Source organism: Prionailurus viverrinus, chromosome D2 (assembly GCF_022837055.1).
Source record: "Prionailurus viverrinus isolate Anna chromosome D2, UM_Priviv_1.0, whole genome shotgun sequence".
Taxonomy (NCBI): domain Eukaryota; kingdom Metazoa; phylum Chordata; class Mammalia; order Carnivora; family Felidae; genus Prionailurus; species Prionailurus viverrinus.
Window position 1 is genome coordinate 34,295,929 of NC_062571.1, and position 22,628 is coordinate 34,318,556.

Consider the following 22,628-nt stretch of genomic DNA (forward strand, 5'->3'; position numbering starts at 1 on the left):
AAAATAGGGTAGGAAAAGTTCTCAATCAATTTTCCCTATGAACAAATTGTAAGTCAGACCCTAAGGTTGCCCTAGATTGTTATTAACTCTTATAAATTGATTTAACAATTTAATAAAAGCAACTATCATTTTTCTTTTTTTTCAATTTATTTTTATTTATTTTGAGAGAGAGATAGCAAGCAGGGGAAGGACAAAGAAAGCAGGAGACAGAATCCCAAGCAGGCTCTGCACTCTCAGCACAGAGCCATATGCGGGCTTGAACTCCCAAACTGTGAGATCGTGACCTGAGCCAAAGTCAAGAGTCTGATGCTTAACCAACTGAGCCACCCAGGTGCCCCTATTTTGCATATAACTAGAGTACTAACTTTATATTTCATGTTAAAGAAACATATAAATGACAATTTATGCTTAAAAATTCAACCCGAGTTTGTTTTCTCCTTAGTTACTACTATAATTAGAGTGATTAGATAATAGCACCTCTTTCAGATAGCCTGAAAAATAAGTGTTCTCTGTGATCTACATCTAAACCATGAATTTCCCATAAAATATACAACTTCATTAAAGTAACTTAATTTAAATATTACTAAAATACTTTCTAAAATGTTAGGATATGTTTTAAAGGGAAAAAAAAGGTTTCAGAGCCACTGATTAATCCTTCAAATTACTAACTTGTTTCATCTTTTTCCCACATGCCTTTAAATTTTAAAATAAATTTAATTAAAAGTTATAGATTTGGGGGCACCTGGGTGGCTCAGTAGAATAGGTATTAGCTCTTGACTTCGGCTCAGGTCATGATCTCATGGTTTGTGGGTTCAAGCCCCGCGTTGGGTTCTGAGCTGGCAGTGCAGAGACTGCTTGGGATTCTTTTTCTCTTGGCCCCTCCCCCATTTGCATGCTCTGTCTCTCTCTCTCTCTCTCTCTCTCTCTCTAAATAAACTTAAAAAAAATAAGTCAAAAAAAAGTTGTAGATTTTAGGGTGATGAAAACGTTCTAAAATTAACTGGTGATTGATAGTTGAAGAACACTGTAAAAGTACTAAAAACCACTGAATCATGACCATTAAATGGGTGAATTGTATGGTATATGAATTATATCTCAATAAAGCTGTTATTTTTAAAAAGTTGTACAGAATCCAAAAAGAATAAACAGACCTGTAGATTTAAGCTAGTAATTTATCTCAAAGGACCTTGTGTTGAGGTTTTTCTATCTCTGTGTTCTATGTAAAAATTCTTAGCCTAGTACATAGCTGTGGATTTTTTTTTTTTTTAACTTGGCAGCAAACCCTTTCTTTCTTTTTCCTTTGCCACTGGTAGCACTGACTACTAGAATGGATTCTTCATGGCAGGTGCAAGTACCAACTATTCAGCAGAAAGATTTACCCTTCTTTCCCAAATGTCCTGATAGCACTCTTTTCTTGCTCCCCCACCATCACATACATGGACTTTTAAGTCCTCCTTATTACCTTAGAAAAGAATCAGTTACTATAACAGTACCTTTTGCCTCAGTAACAGGCTCGCATTTGTTACTCTTCTTGTCACCCTATTCTTCTGAGCAGGCACCTCTGACTCTTTCCAAGTGACTTCACCTAAACCAACAGGTTGAAGTTCACATTGGAAAGCTCCCTATTCAGCAAAAAAAAAAACAAAAACAAAAAAAAAAAACAAAAAAAAAAACAAAACCTACTTTTTCCTTCTTGAAACTCAATAAAAAATAGATCACCACAAAAACTGACATTCTGGAAGTACTCCTAAGTCTCCTCCCTTAAGTTTGCCACAAACTTCCAGAACCACACAGTAGTGAAATACACTGCTCTCTTGGCTACTTTATAGTAACTCTTTGGGAAGGCTTCTAGAATGCAGCAGATGCAGACACTTCCTCCCTTGGGCTCCTGCCAAAGCACAAGGCTTTTTCAAACTACTGGGCTGTCTGAAGAGTCTAGAATCTTCTCACTGTTTACACAGATTTCAGCCATAATTTTCTTCATGAATAAATGTTATTTAGAAAATACAAATGCTTTTGCTGTACTAATAGAAGGCTAATCAGAAATGTTGTCTAAACGTTTAACCCTGATAGGGAAGTTTAGATTTGTCAGGTAAGAGGTTATGATTTTTTCATAGCTAAAATATATTTTGTCACTAAAATTTTTTGTCATCTTTCACTGTCCTTAAACCTCTCAATGAATCAAGAACTATTAGTCTACAGATATCACCAAAGTTTGAAAACTACATTTTAAGAATGATAGAGCTTACATAAAAATTCAAATCATTAATCAAATGAAGAATAAATATACCTTTACCTTACATCATGCTGCAAATAAATTCTAGATGGATTAAAGAGCTATAATCAACAAAAAAAACAACAAAAAGAAAAGTTACTGGATCTCTAAAAAGAGAATTTCTGAACTTTAAAAATGATACAAACAACCTATCAAAAGACAGATGAAAGTTAAATATGCAAAATAATCTAGGCTCAAATACATTTTAAAAACCATATAAACTACAAACTAGGAAAATAAAGAAAATAGAGCTCATTAAAGGAGCTCATACAAATCAATAAGACCACTAAGGTATTAATAGAAAAGTGGATTAAGAACACAGAAAGTCACAAAAGAAAAACTAAAAATAGTTAAACAAAAAGTTCACTGAGTAATCAAGGACTTTTTTTTTGTCCTTCAAATGAATAATTAAACAAATTTAACAAATTCACAATTAAAAATATTGATGGTTCTATATATATGTCAAGGAACTTAAAATGAGTATGTCCTTTAACTTTTGAATTTAAATAAAAACACAAATTTTAAAAATTAACAAACTCACAGTCATTGCTGGTGAGAATGCAAAATGGTACAGCCATCTTGGAAGACAGTTTAGCAGTTTCTTAAAAAATCAGACATACTCTTAGCATACAATTTGGCAATTGTTTCCCTTTGTATATACCTCAGAAAGTTGAAAACTTATGTCCACACAAAACCTGCACATGGATATTTACAGATTTCTTCATAACGGCCAAAACTTGGAAGCAACCAAAATGTCCTTTAGTAGGTAAATAGATAAACGTGGTATACCCAGACAATGGAATATTATTCAGCGTTAAAAGGAAATGAGCTATCAAGCTATGAAGAGACATGAAGCAATCTTAAATGCGTATTACTAAGTAAAAAAAAGCCAATCTGAAAAAGTTATGTACTGTATTATTCCAATTATATGACATTCTGGAAAAGGCAAAACTATGAAAACCATAAAAAGACCATTGATTGGGAGATGGGAGGATGAACAGATACAGCACAGAGGATTTATAGGCAGTGAAAATACTCTGTATGATATCATAATGATAAATACATCATTTATTTTTGGACATACATTGTCCAAACTCACAGAATATATAATACCAAGAGTGAATGGGTAATATAAACTATGTATGGACATTAGGCTATTATGATATGTCAATGTAGATTCATTAACTATAACAAATGTACCATTCTGGTGGGGGATGTTGAGGCTACACATGTGTGGGGGTAGGGAGTATATGGGAAATTTCTGTACAGGTTCTTTGCTATGAACCTAAATTGCTTTTAAAAAATAAAGACTTGGGGCGCCTGGGTGGCTCAGTCGGTTAAGTGGCCGACTTCGGCTCAGGTCATGATCTTGCGGTCCGTGAGTTCGAGCCCCGCGTTGGGCTCTGTGCTGACAGCTCAGAGCCTGGAGCCTGTTTCAGATTCTGTGTCTCCCTCTCTCTGACCCTCCCCGTTCATGCTCTGTCTCTCTCTGTCTCAAAAATAAATAAACATTAAAAAAAATAAAGACTTAAAATAAATTAACATCATACAACTCTAACCCTGGTGGAATCTGTATTGAATGAGATTAAGTTTCCACTACTCTGACAGAAAATCATAAATAAATACTGATCAAAACAAAGAAAAAACTTATCATAATATGATCATAACTATGCATGAAAATATGCAGAGGAAATTCACCAAAATGTAGCTGTCTCTGGAAAGAACATTAGGTCATTTTTTTTCTATTTCTCTGTATTTTCCAGATGTCCCAGGGTATATTTACTTTCATAGTGACAATATATACAAAATAATAAACCTAAAACATCAACACCCATACTATGTAGGTCACCCTAAGCTTTTAATGAAGTGGTTAACTACTCTCTAATACAAAAAAGTAGCTAACAAATACTATCCACATTACAGCATGTTCCATATTCTAACTCTATATGCCTCCAGATTTCTCTCTCTGCTATAAAGATAGTAACCTTATATAAAAGCAACCCAGATATCTAGCCATGAACTACAATGTCAGAGTAGTATACTTTTCTATTATCCTTCCTCCTAACAGACATATGATGCAGGCTAAGTCAGTCATTGACACTTATTCCCACGAACATAACGTCTCAGAGGTGGACTTGTGAAATGGTAAAAAGCAGCTCCTTCTGGAGTTGCTAAGCTCATAGGATGCAAATTGGGAGCAACACATTATGATCTTTCCCACTTGTCAAAGACACCTAGGAACCCAATCTATAAACAGAACAAAGTTGTGCAGAGATAATTCCAAGCTCCATAGCCCTGATTCTTCCAATAATTGCTTTGAATCTGTGAGCTACCCCAATAACATTCCAATCCAGCAAGGGAGCCTCTAAATTCCCTTTTTAAGGAATTTTAAGTTAGTTCAAGTTGAATTTCTGTCACTTACAATGGAAAGTTCAGACCCACACAGCATTACCAAACTACCATGCCAACTTAAACTAGTTAATAAAAAGGAAGATAGCCCTATAGAACAGTAGTTCTCAAACTTTAGCTATATCAAAATCACCTAAAGGTCTGAGGTACTTAAATAATTTATACAAGTTCAGGTGATGGTGATATTGATGGTCTGGGGATCACACTTTGAAAACCACCAGATACAAACAAATCACACAAAAGGTGCTCTCCACCTTTAAGACAGTAAAATTTTACTTCAACTTATTTTTTGAAAAATATAATTGAATTTCTAATTACTCTAGTGAATAGTCCTCTAATCTCTTTTAATACGATGTGTCATCCCCATTTTTTCAGAAACCTTAAGCCTGGATGGCTCAGTTGGTTAAGCATCAGACTTCAGCTCGTCATGATCTCACAGCTGGGGAGTTCAAGCCCCGTGTCAGGCTCTGTGTTGACAGCTCAGAGCCTGGACCCTGCTTCAGATTCTGTGTCTATGTCTCTCTGTCCCTCCCCCCGCTCATGCCCATGCACCAGCACTCGCCCTCTCTCTCTCAAAAATAAATAAACAATAAAATTTAAAAAAAAAAAAAGGAACCTTAAGTGACATGTTAATAAGCATATCTTTATCAATCACAGGTTTTTAAAACAATGGTTTCCTTACTTCTGATGTCCATTTCCATTTACTTCCATCTCCATTCAGTTAACAGCTTGCAATGCAAATCATTACAAGCATCTAAGAGTCAAGCATCCTAAAAGACCTTAGGGTTTTATCAAAAATAGCAAGCTCAGTGGGTAAATAAAACATGTGACTCTTGATCTTGGGGTTGTGAGTTTGAGCCCTATGATGGGTGTAGAGATTACTTAAAAAAAAAAAATCTTAAAAAAAAAATAGAAAGATACAAAAGTCTCCTGTTCTAAGTCCTAAAACAAGTTTGAAGTAGAATTTAAATGGGTTAAAGAGGATGCAAGGAAGGTAAATCTCAGCTGTCTAAAAAGACTAGACTCAAAAAAAAAAAAAAAAAAAAAAAAAAGAGCAGGACCTGGGTGGCTCATTCAGTTAGGTTTCCAACTCTTGATTTTGGCTCAGGTCATCTCACAACGCTCTGTGCTGACAGCACAGACCTGCTTGGGATTCTCAGTCTCCCTCTCTCTGACCCTCCCTGCTCATGCTCACTTTCTCTCTCTCTCTCTCAAAATAAATAAACTGAGAGAGAGAGAGAAAGAGAGAGAGAAAGAGAGAAAGAAAGAAAGAAAGAAAGAAAAAGAAAGGAAGGGGGGGGAAGAAAGCCAAAGAGGAGTCAAAGATACAAAGATAAGTTTATACGGCCATAAAATTTAGTGCTGAAACACTACAGAAAAATTACAGATAATATTTTGGACTTGGTTAGATGGTAGGTTCATCAGTGTTTATTATCTAATTTGTATAACATACATGTACATTACACATAATGTTTAATATGTACGAATATTATATTTTAGAAACTATGAGGACAGATTTCTCCCATACTGTTTTCTAAACAGTTTTCTAAACTGTATGGAAGAAATCTTTCTGGAAAACATATTCTCAGGTAAGCCAGGATAAAAACAAATAGCAAAGTGTAATATTTATCCAAAACTTTCCTACAGTCCTTCTCCCAGGAAAGTCCAATCCCATATAGTCACAGGTCAATCAAACCTGGGAACAGATTTTAAAGCAGTTCTACTACGTTGTAAATATTTACAACTTTGAGTTATCAGGATTCACTGAATTGTACGTACAAGTTATTCAATGAGTTACTAGGAACAGGGTACCTGGCAAATAATTCTATTAGCCTTTCATTCTAACATTTTCTTCCAAGAAAAAAAAATTGCAACATTTTAAAAAGTTGGTCTTTCCCAGACAAATCATCAAAAATTAATAAGGCTGACTAAAGAATGCTTGATATTCTAATCTAAACTTTCTCTGACACTAAAAATTTTCCACAGGTCTCCTTGCATCAGTCTCTCCATACCTTCCGTAACTACTCCAAATCTTCTTTTAGAGGGCTCCAATTTAAGCTTACTTAACCTCATACAAATCCCACATTCAACTGTTGGTCTTCCTGACATCTGTGTTAGACTTTAATTTTTTTTGACAGTTTTTATAGTCAAAAATTAGGTCTTCTTTTTTTTTTATAATTTTTTTAATGTTTATTTTTGAGAGAAAGACAGAGACAGAGCATGAGGGGTAGGGAGGACAGGTGGGCATGCAGAGACTGGGAGACACAGAATCCAAACCAGGCTTCAGGCTCTGAATTGTCAGCACAGAGCCCGATGTGGGACTAGAACTCATGAACTGTGGGATCTTGACTGGAGCCGAAGTCAGACCCTCAACCAACTGAGCCACCCAGGTGCCCCCAAATTCAGCCTTCTAATTTAGGCTATTACAATGTGGTGTATGTCAAGACTTGGCATGTCTCTTCCATATAAGCAGCATGGATTTTCTAAAACAACTGAGTACTTAACTAACAGAACTAAGTTACATTTCTGTTCTTCCCTATAATCCCTCTGGCAAATTGCCATTTGTTTTAACTTAACACCATGAATTCCAGTCATACTTCTGCTCCCAAAGAGAGTGAGCTACAGCTCTAGTAAATACAAGCTGACAGACAAGTGCTTTTATGGTTATAACCAACTTTTCTATCAAAAACTCAGAAATCACGTTAGCCTCTTTCCCACAGCTTTCTGTACTTGAGCAGTGAACCCAGCCATTGGCTTAATTCCAAATGAACAGCATTTTGAAATTTGATTAGAAAGAAGCTCTAAGTCAAGATCACCCTTAACTGAAAGTACTACACAGTCTGTCTTTTGGAGGTTCCTGCAAAATTCAAAGTCTTTCCTGTCAGAAAGAACCTGAGTATACCATTTCAAAAACACACACCTATTTTTGTCTGTGTGGTACTTCTACCGCGACTCCTTTCTTCTGGAAACTGTCCCTTCTACCTTTTTTTTACTGCCCAATCTACCTTTAATTCATCTCCATAGTTTTATCAATCATGTTAAACAGCATGATACTTCTCCCTCACCAAGTGGCCATTCAAAGTTCTTTCCTGGAAATTTTGAAAATAAAATTGAGAAAAAAAAGGGCAGACACTCTTTGAATGCCTGAATTATATAAAGCTCAAAACAGACCAAGTTTAGACATATGGGCCAAAAAGTAAATGAAATTTATCTAGAAAGAATAAAAAAATGAAGCAGATATACAGAGAGAAAGATGGACAAGAGACAGAAGAAAACATTCTGATGTTCCAGATACTCTTGAAGTCTAATCACATTCCTAACCTCAATTGTTAAGACAACTCCCTTTCCCCACAATACTTACCTGAATTCTACTGTGTGCTAGTATAAGTTGGGTTTCTGTTTAACCCAGAGTCCTAATTAATAGTTTCTCTCATTAACCCTACAGTTAATATTCTTATAGGCAAAATAAATAATACGGTAATTTTTTGGGGCCTGTTAGAAATCCAGTAAGTGCCACTTCTGTATCAGAGATACAGAGTTTAGAATATTACTCTAATCCATTTTTAAAAAAATATTTAAATTGGAATTTGGATTCAAAATTGAATTTAAACTTGCTTTGTTTTCCTTTACCAGTATTCTGCCTCACATTTGTTTCTGTGATGGTTATATTATTACCTAGCAAGCACACCTGTGGTTGTGAAAATAGTACACCAAAAAAGAAAATCCTCAGTTACTAATGTACTAGATTTGCATAGGTCTTTTAAACAGTTCTAGTTTCCACCTTACACAAAATAACTAGGAAACATGTAAAAATTCAAAAGTGAAATATGTATTTCACTTACACACAATGGAATATTACTTGGCGATCAAAAAGAATGAAACCTTGCCATTTCCAATAACGTGGATGGAACTAGAGTGTACTATGCTAAGTGAAGTCAGTCAGAGAAAGACAAATACCATATGATCTCACCCCTATGTGGAATTTAAGAAAGACACAGATGAACATAGGGGAAAGGAAGGAAAAACAAGATAAAAATGGAGACAGAGGCAACTGTGAGAGACTCTTAAAAACAGAAGAAACTGAGGGTTGCTGGAGGGGAGGTGGGTGGGAGGATGGGCTAAATGGGAGGGATGGGCATTGAGGAGGGCACTTGTTGGATGAGCACTGGGTATTATATGTAAGTGTTGAATCACTGGGTTCTACTCCTAAAACCAATACTACACTGTATGTTAACTAACCTAAATTTAAATAAATAAATTTAAAATAAAAGTGAATAAAATATATTATCAGTTTAAAAAAACTGAACTTAAACTCAATGTTTAAAGTTTCTGTTGCAACTACAAAAGTCAAGTTCTCCTAAGCCAGAAACATTTTACAAATAAATATAGGCTGATGGAGAAAGTTTGAGAAAGAAATCAATCTTATTATTTATTATTAAAATGGTGCTATTCTTCAATGACTTTTAAACTGTATAATATACCCCTCAACTATTTTGGGGCGCCTGGGTGGCGCAGTCGGTTAAGCGTCCGACTTCAGCCAGGTCATGATCTCGCGGTCCGTGAGTTCGAGCCCCGCATCAGGCTCTGGGCTGATGGCTCAGAGCCTGGAGCCTGTTTCTGATTCTGTGTCTCCCTCTCTCTCTGCCCCTCCCCAGTTCATGCTCTGTCTCTCTCTGTCCCAAAAAAATAAATAAACGTTGAAAAAAAAAATTAAAAAAAATATATATATACCCCTCAACTATTTCAAAAGCTTCAGTTAAAAATGCATACATTTCCCAATGTAGGAAAAAAGGTCAGGATTCTTGTGTCCAGAATACAGAATATAAAAAATTTACCATATGTGATATTAAAAGCCCCCGAATTAGTAAGATTCATCAATAATGTCCACCTTTATTTGGTGGTCCCCTTAACAGGAAGCCGAATAAGCAGAAAAGGTATCAAAATATGAGGTCAAATTTGACCATCAGCCAGTAATTTAAAAAACACCAGTAATTTAGATGGAAGGGTCTAAGAGGATACTTGACACATAGAAGACACTTAAGAAATGATACTTTTGGATGTGAGGCAAGAATTTAAGAATAGATGGACTTGTTGCCAAAGAGGTCTCAAGGGATGTAGAAAAAGAAAAGACTTGGTGAATGGTGGGAAGCCCAGGAAACCTCAATCCTGGGCTAAGACAGTGAGAAGGAACAAGTAGCCTAGTCTACTAGCAGACAGCAGACAGCTGCAGACTTTCATAATTTAAGAATTTGAGTAGGAAAAGTGAACAGAGGCAGTGGAAGGGAAAAAGGAAAAGAAGCAACCATTAAATTATGCATGTTTTATTTGTGGCTTATAAATGCTGGTATTTCCAAATATTAACATAGTCTATATATTCTGACTTTAAGAAAGACCTTGCAGCATTTTCTCTTGGCTATATTAACTGGTTTATATTAATGAAACTGAGTATTTAATAACATAAACGTCAATAAATATTGGTTAAATTAAAAAACCAGCAGTAATATAAAAAGCAACAATCCGTTAGCGATTCAAACTCTTAAAACTAGGTTTGTTTTCTACTTTGGAGAGTGGGGAAATATATATGTGGGGAAGTTTTAAAGTCTAATCTCTAAGCTTAAAGATTTTGTATACACACACACACACACACACACACACACACACACACACATTAAAACTTCACACAGCAATGGGGTGCCTGGGTGGCTCAGTCGGTTGAGCATCCGACTGAGGCTCACTCAGGTTATGATCTCACGGCTTGTGGGTTCGAGCCCCGCGTCAGGCTCCATGCTGACAGCTCAGAGCCTGGAGCCTACTTCCGATTCTGGGCCTGCCACCCCCACCCCACCCCCTGCCTTCTCCCGCTCATGTTCTCTCTCTCTCTCAAAAATAAACATTAAAAAAAAAAAAAAACAAAAAACTTCACACAATAATTAACTACAAAAATGTTACCTGAGAAGTGGAATCACAATTATCTTCACTCAACCTCTGCATTTTAATAACCATTTGATAGAACATTTCTATTTCTGTAAGTAAATAAGTGAGCTAAAAAACAAAGTCAAAGTAGCACAAATTCAAATCATGGACAGAGTTAGCAAAATCCAAATATTCAACTCCCCAGCTCTACTAGTTGACACAATACCACTATCAATCCCTTTTGCTCCAAAACAAATTTCATTTATTTTTTATTTACCTAGGAAGTCCTGACAAGACAATGTTAGTGTCTTCACCACTCTAAGGATATAAGTGAAAAAGTAAAATTTAGATATTTACATTTTAGAATTTTTAAGCTTAAATAAGGAACATGAGGTGATGACAAAATATTCCAAAAGCAGAATTTTCAACGAAATATGTAGATCAGTAGAACAAAATAGAGAATCCAGACACAGAAAATGGATCTGTTTGGGGGCGCCTGGGTGGCTCAGTCGGTTAAGCAGCCGACTTCGGCTCAGGTCATGATTCCGTGGTCCGTGGGTTCGAGCCCCGCGTCAGGATCTGTGCTAACAGCTCAGAGCCTGGAGCCTGTTTCAGATTCTGTGTCCCCTCTCTCTGATCCTCCCCCATTCATGCTCTGTCTCTCTCTGTCTCAAAAATACATAAATGTTAAAAAAAATTAAAAAAGAAAAAAAGAAAATGAATCTCTTTGTTTGACAAAGGTATAAAGGCAACTCAATAAAGCAAAAATAGTCTAGAGTAGTAGTTAGATATTCATATGCAAAAAAACTTTTTTATTTAGGCACCTCATATTTCCTAATGGACAATGGGTAGCTCCCTGCCCAGGAATTTATATACATTTTAGGACAAATTCCATTTTTCTTTCCCTCTACTCATTCTAGCCTTCAATTCCCTCCTTTTTTTCTAATGCCAGATCCAAAGCTGTCAAGTTCAGAAAAATATATATGAAATAAAATCACATACACTGGAATAGGGAGAGATAAATTCATGGTTGCAGAAATGTGAATCTAGATACGGGTTTCCATTCAACACATACTCAGATTTAATATCAAGTAAAATGTTGGTACTGTGCTTGTATAGCATGTAACTTTCCTGTCTTATTTCTCCTACAAAACATTTGTCATCAATCTTTGGATTTTCCCATAGGCTACCAGGCACATTATAAATGCTTTTAAAATTAAATTGAGTGGGAGCACCTGAGTGGCTCAGTTGGTTAAGCTTCTGACTTCAGCTCAGGTCCTGATCTTGTGGTCCGTGAGTTCAAGCCCCGAGTCAGGCTCTGTGCTGACAGCTCAGAGCCTGGAGCCTGCTTCAGATTCCCTGTCTCCCTCTCTCTCTGCTCCTCCCCTGCTCATGCTATCTGTCTGTCTGTCTCTCTCAAAAATAAATAAACATAAAAACAAATTAAAAAAAAATTTTTTTAAATGCTCCCATGTTTAAAAAACTAAATAAATTAAACAAGTTAAATTCAGTTAAGTGGAATGATTAAGTTAGTCACTACTAACCAGGAACCCTACTTTATTTCAACATTTATAATACATTGGTAATACAGTAAATTGATTTTTTACCCATTCTATTTCCTCAAACTCAATCTGATCAATTATCGGGAATTAAATGTGAATCAGAAAACAGACAACCTGGGTCCAAGTTCTAGTGCTGACAGTTACTGTTGTCTTGGGAAAATTACTTGACTTCTCTGAGCCTCAGTTTCCTCATCTGTAAAATGGGGGTGATATAAAACTACCTCACAGAATTATTTTAAGGATCAAATTATATATGAAACAACACTTTAAAAAATATAAAGTACTTTCATTACTATCAAGTAGATTTAAAAAATCTCTTTTTAGAGCCTAGTCCAATGCCCCTAGAAAATTCTTTCAGGGGTAAGAAAAATTACTGATACTTCAAAGTTTATTGTCAAGTGTTTCTTTTCCTAAGGAAAAAAAAATGCAGATAGAAAACTGGTTAAAGTTTATTGTAGCTATACAGCTGTATAAAATAAACCACTAATAGCCTTCTCTTTGCACTACTTATAATGGAGAAACAGTTCAAATGCCCAACAAGAAAAAAAGGATGAGTACATTAATTTAACATATTATAACATTACTATTTAAATGAAAAATAGGTAAACCACCAAAACATGGACATATTTATATGAAACACTAAGCAAGAAGAGGAAGAAGTCTAAGATAGTATGCATTCACAGATGACACTATGTAAGAAGCATGAATCCTGTACTGTATTTTTGCCAATGTCCAACCAAATATACTAATAGTCAAACTTATCATCCAAATCAACATCAGGAAAAGGAATGTTTTTCATTATACCAAGTTCAAAAATTACTGGAGTAATCTTTTTTTTTTAAGTTTAGTTATATATTTTGAGAGAGAGATAGCATGAGTTGGGAAGGGACAGAGAGGGAGAGAGAGGGAGAGAGAGGGAGAGAGAGAGAAAAAGAGAGAGAGAATCCCAAGCAGGCTCCACACTGTCAGCACAGAGCCAAATGCAGGGCTCGAACTTATGAACCGTGAGATCATAACCTGAGCTGAAATCAAGGGCTTGACTGTTAACCAACTCAGCCACCGGGGCACCCCATTGCTAGAGTAATTTTAATGAAGACTTTTGAATTTCTAGTTTTTATTAAGGCACAATATTTGGCCAGAAAAAAACTAATGAGAAGATAGCTTCAATTTATACAAATAAATTTCATTGAGTAGAAACATGAATGAAGTTTTAACTAGTTTCACAAATACACATGCACACTTTATTTGGCTTGTCTCTTACATATTCATATACTGTACACACACCATTATGATTTAATTATAAGATTTAAGTTCTCACTGTAAGAAGAGGACTGGTTTAATGCCAAAGGCCTATGCAATTTATTTTTGTTTACATTCAAGCATTTTCCACTTTCAGAATAGAACCAAAGAGATATTACAACAGAGATATTACAACACAGAAGGGGAAGTCAGAAGGGGGAGCAATGTAATACACGATTGCCTAGGCAATTTAGCAACTTAATTCTTTAACTTCTGTTAAAACTCTTTCAGCAAAAGTTTATTATTGTCATCTATATACTCAAGTCCAATCAGACTTAGAAGCTCAGTTCCATTTTCATAAATATTCAAGAAATACTGCATCAAGATACCTAGATGTACTTAAAGATTAACTTTTTTTATCCTTATGATAATTTACAGATGTGTGGGGTTGGGGGAGGGGAGTATCTATAAATGGTATATAATATTCCATGCAGATGTTTGCACTTGCATTTTCTGACCCAGGATCCATACCTCTGTCAGATTCTCAATGGATTTCATGACCTTAAAATAAGTTGAGAACTGTTACTATGTATCTCACAGGGCACACTTTTCAAACCTAAGAGCAGTAATTATACCCCAGTTGATAATTAATTGCTAAATAAATTAAGGCATTCCTTCCACAGAAAAGAAGGCTTGCAGCTTTACCACTGGGTCCCCAGAATAACTCTTGCTGCATCCCTGGAATAAAAGCAGGAGTTTGAACTTAATCACCTTATGAAAGACACTGCTTGCCAGTATACAACCCGCCCTGCAGTATTAGAAAAGGTTAACTAACATCTCTTTATCAAAAAGCCAAGATTCACCTGCAACAACCTGGACCACCTAGGTGACAGAAAAGCTTTCTTTTTTCAATAGTCTTTTGCACTGTCTAAATTGTTCTATGGTAATTAAAAGTTATATATATTTATTTTATCTGTTTTACTACCTTAGTTACCAAGACACAAAATGTCAAATGTAATTATCTGCTTACCAAAGTCCTGGCTTTTAGTACTTCAAAATAAAACTCATTTTACGATCTCAAAGGAAACAGCATAATCCATCTAAAAGGAAACAAAGTAGTCCTCTTCCTAGTTAGTCTATGTTAAATCTATAAAAAGCACTTGCCATCAGCTATCTAAAATACTGGCAGGACTTAAGGCATAACGTTTCAAAACCAAAACTGACATGGCTTTTAAAGGTAAGTGATAAAACCTACACTTCCCACAAAAAGGAAAAGGTAAAATTCAAGGTTCTTAAAATTCTGAAATTATACTCACAGGCCAAAAAGCCAAAGTTAAAGAAAAAAACACATAATGTCTATGTAAACTTTAAATGGAGGCAAAACATGTTAACGGTTGTTCACTTTCAGCTTATTGAATATTTTCTTAAGGTATGTATCCTTAAGGTATGTATCCATTTGCTCCATAGAAACTCGACCAGAAAATCCTTTCAGAAGGTTTTATAAATTAGATTCCAATGTTCCTGCTATTTCATCTGATTATTTCAGAAGACTGGCCTCATTCATAAGGCTATTCACACATCTAAACCTAAAAGTGGAAACACGTTTCTTCCCAGAAACTTTTTTTTTTAATGAGCAAAAACTATGAAAGAACACTGCTGCCACGTCTTTTCCCCTCCCCCACTCACGTAGTGGCTGTTTCATCCCTTTGGAGTGCATTCCAAGGGAAAGTCCGGGAGCCACAGCACTCGGAGAAACCAGAAACAGTTAAATTGAAATTGGCAAGCCTCTGTGGCCTTTCAGATCAATTCCTAAAAGGAGAGCTCGCTTCTTCATCATCCCTTTCTTAAAGCAAACAGCGCAAAATTCCAAGAGTCTTCACTCCCCGGAACGCATGTTTGTGTCTAAAAACTGAACTGTATTTCATACATTCGATTATTTAGGAGAAATAGTCCCCTAGAAATAGGCGAGATGGTACCATTCATCCTCCCGCTTTAAAACATGTATCTGGAGGGCCATTCGTGCAATCCAACTCAAAATTCTCACACAACCATGGAACTCGTTTTAATGATGTGGACTTTTAGAAGCAGCAAACTCTCTGCTGAGAGAAAGAAAGTGGGGGTGGGGTGGGGGGGTGCGTAGCTCTTGTGCCTTTAAAAAAAAATCGTGGAGGAAGAGGGAAGGAAGAGCAGCTTTCCCGACGACCGGGTGATCTGACAGCCGCCTTCCCCAACCGAGCAGCCCGAAACTCGGCGCCCCGGGCTGCATCTAGCTGCTCCAGCAGCACCGCTGCGCGCAACAGATGAGTCGAGCCTGAACTTCTCCAGCTGGGTCCGCTTCCCAGACCCGACGACTTTTCGACAGGGTAGAAACGCCTCGAGTGCTTCAGCTCCTGCTCTAAGCTTTAAAACCCGCTCTTTACCCGGCCACATGCTAACCATCTGCGGCGGTGGAGGCCAGAAACCCACGCCCCGCCCTCGCGTTCCCCCCAGCTTTTGTAGGGAGGACCAGGTATGAGGAGAGCTCGGAAAAATCAACAGGGTGAGCCCTCCCCGGGAAGGAAGGAATATTCAAGAAAGTCCTGGTCCCCAGGGCGGAGACAGAGACTGCCGCAGCCCCAGCGGTCGGGGGCGCCGACCAGGCAGGAGACGGGAAGGGGAGCACGCAGAAGGGTAGTAGGGCCTCTGGGGCAGCCAAGGGGCGCGGGGCGCGAGGCCGAGTCTCCAGAAATGAAGGTATTAAGGCCACTGTGGTAAACTGGAGAACCCTCCGCTCCCAAGCCATCCCACCAGAGAAGGGAGGGACCGGACCGCCACAGCCGTCCGAGAAGGGCCACAGCGGTCCTAGGGCCGAAGCTACAGCCCCCAGGGTCGGGGAAGCGTCTCACCTGGGAAGTGGGGCGGGAGGGGCGGCGCGTTCTTCAGTCCCCTGTAGCCTGCTCTTGGGCCCGATACCTGCTCCTTCCCCTCAGCCCGCTGGCGGCGCGACTGGGCAGCAGAGGGAGCCAGTTAGCCCTTTTATAACCTCTAGGCTGCGACGGCAGCGCTAGGGAGGAGGCGACTGCAGCCCTCGCTACGTGAGCTCGATCACACCAGCGCCCCGGAGACTGCGCAGGCGCCCGGCCCGCACCTCCCTCCGGTCCGCGCCCGCGGCCCACACCCGTACTCCCACCAGCCCCAGAGTCCTAGGCAGGAGGGGGACAGCGGGCGGGCCTGGGGTTGTGATGCGCCTGCGCAGGCTTCTCGCCACGCCACCGTCACCTTCGTTACCTCGGATTTGCCTCGCTGCTGTTCATCAGGTTGTTTAACGCCTTAATTTCAAGATCAGCCTAGGCCTGGGCGTCGAAACCACCAGCAATGAGATAACTTAAATATGAGAAGAGGAACATGGGAGCGTAGAAAATGAAGCTAAAAAGAAGCCTCGGGTGGAAAATAATACAATGCATTCCCTGTTAGTTTGTCTGCTGTCTTGGCCCTGAGGCTTTTTGCTTTATCCCCCTTTTCACCTCTTAGGTCATTTTATACGAATCTCACTCTATCTGACACCTTTATGCTTTATCAGTAGATAATGGACTGTGGGCTCCGGAGACAGATTGTTGGGGTTCAGTTCCCAGCTGAGCTGGGCATGAACCTGTCTTTATCTCAGTTTCCTTGTCTGTAAAACGGGAAAGATGGTAGGTATCCCATAGGATTGCTGTGAGAATTAAATGAGATAATGTATGTAAAGCACTTCGTGCATTCCTAGCACGCAGAAAGGACTGAGCAAATACTGAGTAAATACTAGATGGTGTCGTTATACCCTATAAGGCATCCAGTCTTGTGTTTGGTCTTATTCTAACATTTGCCTTGGCCATTATATTCCTAAAAGAAGAAAGCCTTGCTATCAGGGAGCAGATAATGAAGGAGATACTTTGACCCTTGTCAGTAAAAGAGAAGAATGACTTCTCTAAGATTTGTGATTCATTAAAAATTGTTTCTAAAGTTTTCCATGTATGCCAAAAAGCATAGCAAAAATTAACATTTGACTCTTATCTAGGAGGCAGAGTTGATTAAATAGATACAGAGAGCGGGTACTTTGGAAGCTCTAGGCATCCAGAAAGTACATATGATGATGTCTAACTCAGAGGTTCTCAAAGTGTAGTTGGGGGTCCACAAGGTCAAAATTATTTCATACTAAGATTGGGCTTTTCCAGAGTCTACATGTTAGGTGATATTGCAACAGATTCAGTGCAGAAGCAGATATGAGAATTCTATTAAGCTAGATATGGAGATTTGCAGAAATGTAAAATAATGCAACTCTTCTCACTAAATGCTTTTTGCTTTGAAAGAATAGTTATATTTCATTAAAATTTGTTATTTATGCTAACATGTAACAGCTTTATTGTTTTTTATTTTTAAATGAATTAATAAATATTTTATATGTTTATTTTAACTCCTAATACCATTAATGTTGATAGATATCCTCAAAAAGCTTTTTGGAGTCCTCAGTACTTTTTAGGAGTGAGATGGTCATGAGATCAAAGAGTTTGAAAACTTCTAGTCTAAACAAAAAACAGAGCCCTTTGACACAAGAGGCAAATGTTACCTCAAATGGAGGTGTAATCAACATATCCACTGACCCTGTCTGAGCTGACTGAAAATTGACAATCCACCCTATAAATAAAATGGCCCCAGACCCTGAGGGAGATTTACTGTGAAGCTAAGAAAACTTCAACTTGGGGGGGGGGGGGGGGACAGGGACTTCATTGGCATTCGCCTCTTACAAGGCTCTGGAAGGGGCCCTAGCAGTATATGCACACAGTTCACAAAAATTTTAACTGCAATCTTTAGACTGCAAACTCTTTCTTCACTGATTTCTCCTCTGTCACACTTCCCCTTGTCCAGTGGTGTAGGAGTGGCTAGCAGGCATTTTTTAAATTTAGCTCCAGGAAGTTGAGTTAGAATACATTTGGTTTGAGTTTAGCGGGATATATTTTTGTAACGCACGGTTACTTCTATGCATAGTTAAAATATTGCCAGCTGTCCCAGTGTAGGAATGGCATCCAAGAATACTACCACCCATTGTGCCAACCCACCCATCATTGTAAAACAAAGGTGCAGGGCCAGACATTTTATAGCTATTTGAATGTATCCTATGTTTTACCATCAAAAAATACGTATAGTGGAGCAGAAACAAAGCTGAAACTTAGGGAGCCTGAAGATAATCTGCGGGAGATTCTTCTAATTACTTGCATCCATAAAAATGTTTTAAAAGTAGCCTCTACCCCCAATGTGGGGCTCAAAGTCACAACCCCAAGATCAAGAGTCACATGCTCTACCAACTAACCCAGCCGGGTGCTCCTGGATTTGTAAAATATTTCTTTTTTAACATTTTTATTCATTTTTTGAGAGACAGAGAGAAACAGCATGAATGGGAGAGGGGCAGAGAGAGAGGGAGACACAGAATCTGGAGCAGGCTCTAAACTGTCAGCACAGAGCCCAACACAGGGCTCAAACACACAAACCATGAGATCATGACCTGAGCCGAAGTCAGATGCTTAACCGACTGAGCCACCCAGGTGCCCCTTGTTTTTGTTTTTGTTTTAGAGAGAAAGAGCATATGAGCAGGGGAGAGGGGCAGACAGGAAGAGAGCCTGACACAGGGCCAATTCCACGACCCTGAGATCATAACCCAAGCCAAAATCAAGAATCACTCAACGAACCTAGGTGCTTTGTCAAAGGCAGTTTTAATCAAACTGCATTCACATATAAGAAACAATTAGAAATCACTTGAGAGAGTAGATAAGTATTGAGTTGTGAGAATTATAAAATACTACATACTTTACTTGAGAGGAGAAATAATAAAGTTGAATTTGATAAAATAGGTAAGTGTGGATAGGTTTTCCAGCAGGGGATTAAGATGATGGAAGCAATATTTTAGAATATTATGCTATGTGAATTAGAAAAGAAAGAACATGGAGTCTAGATTAGTAGTCCAAGATTCATTGAATAAATATTTATGGAACACCTACCAGCTGTGTCTAAGACATTGCCTACTGAGCTGTGGAAGATCAAACTTTAATTAGACAGTTTCTTAAAGAGTTTATAAATTTATTGGACAGAGTGATATATGATTCCTGCTGTCATATAACTTGGAGTCCTTTGAAGAAAACTGACAATACAGTAAATAAGTACATATATAGATACATATTAATTATAATAAAAGAAACTAAGGTGCTATGGAAAAAGAATAACAGTAGGGACATAATTTAGATAACTAACACAGGGAAAGTGTCGCTGAAGAAGTGACACATAAACTGAGACCTGAGTAGGCCAGATGAAGTGTGTGAACAAGAGCATTCTAATTTTTTTTTTTTTTCAACGTTTTTATTTATTTTTGGGACAGAGAGAGACAGAGCATGAACGGGGGAGGGGCAGAGAGAGAGGGAGATACAGAATCGGAAACAGGCTCCAGGCTCTGAGCCATCAACCCAGAGCCCGACGCGGGGCTCGAACTCACGGACCGCGAGATCGTGACCTGGCTGAAGTCGGACGCTTAACCGACTGTGCCACCCAGGCGCCCCGAACAAGAGCATTCTAAAGAGAGAATAGTAAGTGTGAGGAGCGTGTGACAGGAAAAAACTTGATGCATTTGAGAAGCTGAAAGAAATTCAGTGTGCTTGTGGTTCCATAAGCAAGGGAGAAACGAGGGTGACTGGTATGCAAAGGCTAGATTATGAAGGGCCTGTTTAGTACTGAAACAAGTACAATGGAAAGGCACTGAAATATTTTATTTTTTAAATTTTATTTATTTTTTTATTTTGAGAGAGAGAGAGGGCATGAGCAGGGAAGGGGCAGAGAGAGAAAGAGGGAGAGAGAGAATCCCAAGCAGGCTTCACACTCAGCACCTACCATGATGTGGAGCTCAATCTCACAACCATGAGATCATGACCTGAGTCAAAATCCAGAGTCAGATGCTTAACCAACTAAGCCACCCAGACGTCCCTGAGGTATTTTAAATAGTTTGGTAATATTATGTTATTTACTTTCACAAAGGAAAAATGCAATGTAAGAATATGAGTTTTCCATGTCACTGGACATGGGGATGGGCCTTGGGACAAGGAGCAACAGGGACTTTCTGTTTAATCATGAGTAGGAACATGAAAGTCAAGGGATGAATGCAGCTGAAACTGGAAACCATTCCAGTCACTAACATCCTGTCAGTGTGGCATTGAGGAAAGTGACTGCAACGGGGTAGCTAGACCAACTGTATCCTGTGGCCTCGATAGGTATGCTCACTGTGGCAGGCAGAATAATGGCCCCTCAAAGATGTCCACATCCTACTCCCTTACACCTGTGACTATGTTACTTTACGTGGCAAAAGGACTTTGCAGATGTAATTAAATTAAGAACCTTTATGTGGTGAGAGTAGTCTGTATTATCCATGTGGGCCATATTCAATTAAATGATTCATTAAAGCTGAGAATCTTTCCCAGCTGTGATCAGAGAAACAGCTGTGAGGATGGAAGCAAAGTGAGATATTTGTTACACTGCTGATTGGAAGATGGAGAGAAGGGGCTATGAATCAAGGACTGTGGGAAGCCTCTAGAAACCAGCAAAGGCAAGAAAACAGATTCTTCCCTATAGCCTCCAGAAGGAACATAGCCCTGCCAATACTTTTGATTTTAACCCAGTGAGACCTATGGAAAACTTCTGACCTACAGAACTGTAAGATAATAAATTTGTATTATTTAAGCTGTTAAGTTGGTGGTAATTTATCACAGAAGCATTAAGAAACTAATACATTCACTTATATGACTATGACTGAAACAATAGCTGAAGACAATGACATTTCTCAAGGGTCTGAGTAAATTTCCTAATGTTCTGGCCTAGAAATGAATGTAGTAAATTAGGACTGACCCCTTACACAGGATAAGCATTCCTGAAATCATGGGAATTATCTGAGGAAGAGGAAGCTAGAGAGAAAGAAAGTCCTCTCAGTAAGCAAGACAGAAGCATTAAGACCTTCAATCATATTGGTAAAAGGCATATGACTTCATATTGTACCCTCAAGCTGGCACAGCAGGGCATATTAGTTACACAGAGAATGTGCCATGGTCTCTACTTTGGAAAGCTGGCAGAATAATGGTATCAACAACCAAAATAAGGAAGTTGGGAAAGTGAGCTGAATTTGCAGAGCAGTTGAAGAGTTTGATTTTGAATCTTGATTGGATTTGAAATGACAGGGGCCATGACAGTAAGTTTCAAACTTACTGTGCCCATTAATACTTTGTCAATATTAAGCAGACTTCCATATCACAATAAAAACTTAAATAAAAATTAAACTTCTATCTTCTTGCAGTTCTAATTTAAAATTAATCTGTGATTTCTTCAGATTTAATTCTGCTAAACTTGAGTCAACTGCACATTAACTGCACATATCTTTCTACTGTTGGTTGGCAAGGCAAGGCTACCTTCCTATGGTATTCATTAGTACTGTTCACCAAATATTTCTAGGACTTTTACCAGACAGAAAGGTCTGCCCTTCTTCACCTTCTTTAAAGTTATTGGCCAATTTGCTTTGGCCAAAGAAAGTGACATGTTACCATGGAAGTATTGCAGTTACCATGGAAGCCCATATCAAGATGAAACCTTTATCTGCCCAGGTCTCTGAGTTCCTACAATGAACAAAGCCTCAAACTCTCCACTTGGCAATCTCCACTGGATATGTAGCTTGAATGAAAAACAAACTTCTGTTATGTTAACTCACTAAAACTTAGTTATTTATAACTTCAGCATTACTCAGTCTATCTTAACCTATCTACTGCCTAAACAAAGTCAAACTTTTCCTTTACAAAACTTATTACCAGAATGATGTTTATTGATTATATTTGTACCTGAAATGGATACTGTGTGCTGCCTACCTGGAATTCATCCCCTGCTTTGCCAACCTTATTAAGACTTTCCAAATTGCCCAGCATTTCAGTTTAGGTGTGACTTCTACCTAGGATGTAAACAAGTGCAAAGACTTTTGCTCCCACTTTTACAATGACCAAAAAAAAAAAAAAAAAAAAGCCAGATAATCTGCAAAATCATACATTTTCTTGGGCATGCTGAACAGCTGAGGTTGCAAAGCAACCAAGTAACTTGAGTTCCAGGGATAAATGGTCCACACAGTTTAGGCCTTTGTCAGGGTAAGAAATAACTCAACAAAAATTTTAACAAATTGTTAAACGTCATGTGTAGGCTAGTAT

General features: G+C 38.2%; 1 protein-coding gene across 2 annotated transcripts in view; it reads right to left on the minus strand.

Moving 5' to 3' along the window:
* The window catches only part of P4HA1 (prolyl 4-hydroxylase subunit alpha 1), an 89,472-nt gene extending 73,008 nt beyond the window's left edge, over positions 1–16,464 (minus strand). For both annotated transcript variants that reach the window (XM_047825886.1, XM_047825887.1), the window contains exon 1: positions 16,284–16,464. The gene's annotated coding sequence lies outside the window, so the exon portion shown is untranslated. The remainder of the gene's footprint in view (positions 1–16,283) is intronic.
* Positions 16,465–22,628: the final 6,164 nt, after the last annotated feature.